Below are 7,062 nucleotides of genomic sequence, written 5' to 3'. Positions count from 1 at the left end.
TCCTCCGCGGCTCCGAAGCTCCCCGCTCCGCCTCCCGCAATCTCTGCCCGCGAAGGGGCTTCCTAGTGTGTGGAGACCTTTCCTCCTTCACAGCTCCCTCCCACTGGTGCAGGTGCCGTCCCTATTCTATTGTCTCTGTTTTTAATTAATTTTTTCTTTTGCCCTACCCAGATACGTGGGGAGTTTCTTGCCTTTTGGGAGGTCTGAGGTCTCCTGCCAGCATTCAGTAGGTGTTCTGTAGGAGTTGTTCCACATGTAGATGTATTTCTGGTGTATTTGTGGGGAGGAAGGTGATCTCCGCGTCTTACTCCTCCACCATCTTTCCACCGCCCCCCCAATAGTTCATTTTTAAAGAAACATGGGGTGCTTGGAAAGAGAACAGTGAGAGATAAGGCTGCAAGTAGAGAGGCATTTAGAGAAGCTGAGATTATGGAGTTCCACTACTGATAGCCCAGAGATTTTTTTACCTTGAGCTATTTTTACTTGGACCCAAAAAAGACTCCAAATTACCAGAGCAGTCTTGAGAAAGAGGAGCAAAGTAGGAGGCATCATACTTCCTGATTTCAAACTATATTACAAAGCTATAGTAATCAAAACAGTATGTTGCTGGCATAAAAACAGACACATAGACCAATGAAAGAGACTCAAGAGCCCAGACATAAATCCACACATATATGGTTAACTAATTTTTTTTTTTTTTGTGGTACATGGGCCTCTCACTGTTGTGGCCTCTCCCGTAGTGGAGCACAGGCTCCAGACGCGCAGGCTCAGCGGCCATGGCTCACGGGCCCAGCCGCTCCGCGGCATGTGGGATCTTCCCGGACCGGGGCACGAACCCACGTCCCCTGCATCAGCAGGCAGACTCTCAACCACTGCGCCACCAGAGAAGCCCTGGTCAACTAATATTTGATTAAGGGAGCCAAGAATACTTAATTGAGAAAAGATAGTCTCTTCAGTAAATGGTGCTGAGAAAATTTTACAGCCATACACACAAGAATGAAACTGAACCCTTACCTTATACTAGTCACAAAAATAACTTGTAATGGGTTAAGGGTTTAAATGTAAAATGACCAGGGGGAGGAATAAATCAGGAGGTTGTGACTAACATATATACGCTACTGTATATAAAATAGAAAACCAACAAGGACCTACTGTACAGCACAGGGAACTATACTCAATATTTTGTAATAACCTATAAGGGAAAAGAATCTGAAAAGGAATATATATATATATATATATATATTTTTTTTTTTTAATGTACAACAGAGGGTATGGATGGATGAAAAGAATTATAGATATGGAAGACAGAACAGGAAAGGTAATATTGAAATCTTAGCTCTTTCAAGATTAAAACATTTGATAGGAGATAGTGCCAGAAGTGGAGGAAACTAATTGATAGTACAATTGTTTTTCTTTGTGAATTGTTTACACAGGTGGTGATTTAGGTCATAAAGTCAATTTTAACTTTGGTGAATGTTTTGCTCACATTTTTTGCTCAAATTTCACAAAAATCCATGAGATTTTTGCTTTACTGAAGTATGCTTGACAGAAGACATACAGGTGTGCTGATGGCACCTTGAATTTCTAGTTAAGTTTCAAGAAACAAAATCATTCTAGAGCAAATTATTTTACACTAAAATTGACAATAACAAAGTTAATTGCTTTAAAGCAGTGAGAGGATGACTGACTTGAGTAGGAGACAAGTGTAATTTTTTTGTCCTTTTTTAAAAAATTTAATTTATTTTTTATACAGCAGGTTCTTATTAGTTCTCTATTTTATACATATTAGTGTATACATGTCAATCCCAATCTACCAGTTCATCCCACCACCACTCCCCCGCCACCCGCTTTTCCCCCCTCATGTCCATATGTTTGTTCTCTACACCTGTGTCTCTATTTCTGCCTTGCAAACTGGTTCATCTGTACCATTTTTCTAGATTCCACATATATGTGTTAATATACAATATTTGTTTTTCTCTTTCTGACTTACTTCACTCTGTATGACAGACTCTAGGTCCATCCTTCTGTGCTTTTTTATGATTTTTTTTTCAAGGTTAAAGTTTCATTTATTTTTGTGGAAATGCCGATGGAAGCACAGTTCTTGTATGCTCCCACTTCCCTCAGCTCCTTTTCTGGCCTCAGAGTAGTGACATAATGAAAACAATAAGTGCTGAGTATCTTACCAGAAAGCCCTCAGCCGAGAGATAGTGGGTATCAAAGCTTCTGAAGACCAACCGGTTCTAGCATCAGTTGTACAGGGTGGAATCTCACTCTACCACTTTCTGATACATTATCATTGGGCAAATCTCTTAAGCTCACTAAACCTTCATTTACTCATACTTAAAATGAGAACATTAAAATCAATACTAACTTCACAGTTTTACAGGGAGGATTATATAGAGTAATATTTGTAACCTCCTCAGGGCACCACTGGCACATGGTCGTAATTCAGCAAACTGGAGATGTCATTATTCCCCAGGAAATGTTCTACCAAGAAAGCGTTTTTGAGCATTTCTTCATAATAGAATTGTGTTCTACATCATCTCTGTCAACCAAGGAGCTATTAGGCTATCTTGGGAAGCTTCAGTATATGGAAAGTTAAGAGCAATAAAGAGCAGAGGTGTTGGCAGGCTTAAAATGGGGAAAGCAACCAAGCATAGGAAATGCCTGGTTTCAAGAGGTAAATTCTTCAGTAGATATTTCAAACTTGCTGCACCACTTTCTCTCCTCTTTAGATTCCCAGTGCTATTTATAGCAACAAAGGCCACTGTCCACTGCTCTGCCTTTCTTGACCTTTCCTTAGGTCCACCTGAATTATCCTATCCTTTAATCTTATAATATCTTCTCTTTCATCAGCGTGTAACTAAATGAAGTCTGTATTCTTTACCTTAATCGTAAGACAAACGTGTTTGCTTGTTTATTTATTTTAATGCTTCACAAATTAGGATGTCTTACAAGCGATACTAGAGACTTTAAATTTGTGAACCCAAATTTCAAATAGGATTTTGCCACCACCCGGCAATTCTACTAAACCCCTCAAGTGCACTTTCTCATTCGCCAAAGCGACATATTTATGCCTACTCTTCTCCTCAAACATCCAATACCAACCCCCCTTTCCCACTTTCTCAACTTACAAACTTGCTTCATTTTTCAAAAACACAATTTAGAAGCTATCCCCATCTTCCCTCTATGAAGCCTATGAAGCCATATGTGCCCCTAGGTATGCCCTCTGTCCTTTGAATATTTACTACGGTAGGTAGACAACTAGGAGAAAGAACTCCAGCCTTGCAATTTTTTCCCATATGAAAGATTACATATCATGTAAATTAAGTCCAGTGGAGCTCTTCCAGTTGTGTGGCTTTCCTGAGCATCTTTCCTTCAAGCAATGCTTTAGAGATTCAGAACACATTCCTGTTGGAGGCCATCTTCAACACATGGCCTTTGTGGTCACCACAGGGGAAAAAGAGAGATGGTAGAGAAGGCTTAACTGCTTTAGCTCAGATGCGACATTTTATTTATTTCTAGGATCCTTTTGTGGAAACCAATCACACGGCCCTATCTGTATGCAAGACAAATGGAAAATATGATTGTACGATCAGAAAGAAGTGACTTGGTGTTTGGTCGGCCACGTCATAGATGAAGCATTCTTGTTCCTGTAAAACACAAGCCCTTTCACTTGAACTCTGTGCTCTGTTCTTGCTCGACTTATCAGAAGCTCTGTTTCTAAAATCACTATTTCTCCCTCCTAAGCAATTTCCCTTCTTCCATTAGATCATTACTGTTAGTACATAAACATGCTCTCATGTTCTTATATCTCCTGTCATAAACAGCTCACGCAGGTCAATATCAAAAAAAACAAACAAACCAATCAAAAAATGGGTGGAAGACCTAAATAGACATTTCTCCAACGAAGACATACAGATGGCCAAGAAACACATGAAAGAATGCTCAACATCATTAATCATTAGAGAAATGCAAATCAAAACTACAATGAGATATCATCTCACACCGGTCAGAATGGCCATCATCAAAAAATCTAGAAACAATAAATGCTGGAGAGGGTGTGGAGAAAAGGGAACACTCTTGCACTGCTGGTGGGAATGTAAATTGATACAGCCACAATGGAGAACAGTATGGAGGCTCCTTAAAAAACTACAAATAGAACTACCATATGACCAAGCAATCCCACTACTGGGCATATACCCTGAGAAAACCATAATTCAAAAAGAGTCATGTACCACAATGTTCATTGCAGCTCTATTTACAATAGCCAGGAGATGGAAGCAACCTAAGTGTCCATCAACAGAAGAATGGATAAAGAAGATGTGGCACATATATACAATGGAATACTCAGCCATAAAAAGAAACGAAATTGAGCTATTTGTAATGAGGTGGATGGACCTAGAGTCTGTCATACAGAGTGAAGTAAGTCAGAAAGAGAAAGACAAATACCCTATGCTAACACATATATATGGAATCTAAGGGAAAAAAAAAGTCATGAAGAACCTAGGGGCAAGACAGGAATAAAGACACAGACCTACTAGAGAATGGACTTGAGGATATGGGAAGGGGGAAGGGTAAGCTGTGACAAAGTGAGAGAGTGGTATGGACATATATACACTCCCAAATGTAAAATAGATAGTTAGTGGGAAGCAGCCGCATAGCACAGGGAGATCAGCTTGGTGCTTTGTGACCACCTAGAGGGGTGGGATAGGGAGGGTGGGAGGGAGGGAGATGCAAGAGGGAAGAGATATGGGAACATATGTGTATGTACAACTGATTCACTTTGTTATAAAGCAGAAACTAACACACCATTGTAAGGCAATTATACTCCAATAAAGATGTTAAAAAAAAAAAGAACTTATCGTTAAATATGTTAGGTGTTCTAATGCTAGATGGTTAAATTAAGTCTTTACTGGTTAGAATTACATACTGAAATACACACACACACACACACACACACACACACACACACACACACACACACATATATGTAAAATGACATGATTTCTGAGATTTGCTTTTAAAATACTCCAGAAAGAAAAGAAATAAAAGTGTGGGTGCGTGTGAAGGAAGGTGGGGATAGGTGGAACAAAATTAGTAAAATATTGATAATTGTTAATGTTTATTATACTGTACTTTCTACTTTTGTGTATGTTTTGAAATTTCCACTGAAAAAGAATAAAAACAATTGTTTCCTCAAAAAAAAAAAATCTACAAACAGTAAATGCTGGAGAGGGTGTGGAGCAAAGGGAACCCTCTTGCTCTGCTGGTGGGAATGTAAATTGGTGCAGCCACTATGGAGGACAGTATGGAGGTTCCTTAAAAAAACTAAAAAGAGAACTACCAAGTCACCCAGCAATCCCACTACTGGGCATATACTCTGAGAAAACCACTATTCAAAAAAGACACATATACCCCAATGTTCACTGCAGCACTATTCACAATAGTCAGGACATGGAAGCAACCTAAATGTCCATTGATGGAGGAATGGTTAAAGAAGAAGTGGTACATACATACAATGGAATATTACTCAGCCATAAAAAGGAACAAAATTGGGCCATTTGTAGAGATGTGGATGGACATAGAGTCTTTCATACAGAGTGAAGTAAGTCAGAAAGGGAAAAACAAATGTATTAACACATATATGTGGAATCTAGAAAAACGGTACTGATGAACTTATTTGCAGGGCAGAAATAGATATGCAGACGTAGAGAACAGACATGTGGACATGGAGGGAAGGGGAGGGTGGGACGAACTGGGAGATTAGGATTGACATAAATACACTACCATGTTTAAAATAGATAGCTAGTGGGAAGCTGCTGTATAGCACAGGGAGCTCAGCTTGGTGATCTGTGATGATCTAGAGGGGTGGGATGGGGAGGGTGGGAGGGAGGCTCAAGAGGGAGGGAATATATGTACACATATAGCTGATTCACTTCGTTGTACAGCAGAAACTAACACAACCTTGTAAAGCAATTATACTCCAATAAAACAACGACAACAACAACAAACTATCAAAGAACACTCCCTTTGCCCCTTTTCTTCTCTAACTACCACCCAAGTTTCTAACAGCATTCGAACTTCTACAAAAAACATCCCGTTTCAGTGTGACTTCTGTTTCCTGGCAGGATGGTAACTGATACATGCCTTCTAATGAAGGGAGAACTTGGGTGTGGAAACTCAAGTTAGATACTAAGGTCTTATGTTTATAACTGTCACCAAGGTGATAGAGAAAGTAAAAAACATTTGATGGGTAAATTTCAGAAATAAAAATTCTGAAATCTGAAATTCAATATGAATGCATCAGCCCTGTGATAGATAAAGAATACCTATTTTCATGCTGTAAAAAAAGCCCATGCTGAAATTGTTACTTCTGCATCTGCACATTCTACCCCCTCGACTAGATCATTGTCATCAGTGATGCCATCTCAAAAAAACCCAAAAACAATAACACAGAATTTTTCTTTGACCCCCTACATTCCTTTTTAACTACCATTCCATTCTCTTATACCATTTAAAACTTGTTGACTTTATACCCTGTCTTTGCTTTCTCATTTTCACTTTCTCTCTTCCATCCCATTCAATAGAACTTCTGTCTCCAACACTCCACAGACATTGCCAAAGACCTTATATGCTGGCAAATTCATTGATGACTTTTCTGTTTTAATTTTATGAACAATTATCCTCTGAATCCTGGAGTGCATGAGGGCTTCTCTTACTACACTCCCTTCCTAGGTGGCCTCATAACAAACACAAGGCTTTAAATGCTTTCTTATGTATAGATATCTCCCAAACCTGTATCTCCAGCCAAGACCACTTTCCAGAACTCTAGACTCATATATCAACTGCTAACACTTGATATATTTATTTTACTATCCAATCTGCATCTGTGACTTACCATGGCCAATGAAGAATTCTTAATCTATCCCCAGAGATCCTGCTTTTCCTATGGCTTTCAAGTCAGTAACTGGCACCACTCCCCAACAAATTGGCCAGTTCAGATGGATTAGCCTTAATTCATCTCATTTCCTCACTCCTACATTCAATCTATCAGCAAGT

This window comes from Lipotes vexillifer, unplaced genomic scaffold (genome assembly GCF_000442215.2).
Source record: "Lipotes vexillifer unplaced genomic scaffold, Lipotes_vexillifer_v1.1 scaffold1461, whole genome shotgun sequence".
Classification (NCBI taxonomy): Eukaryota; Metazoa; Chordata; class Mammalia; order Artiodactyla; family Lipotidae; genus Lipotes; species Lipotes vexillifer.
The sequence above is the reverse complement of the archived record's forward strand: the minus strand, read 5'-3'. Positions refer to the sequence as shown.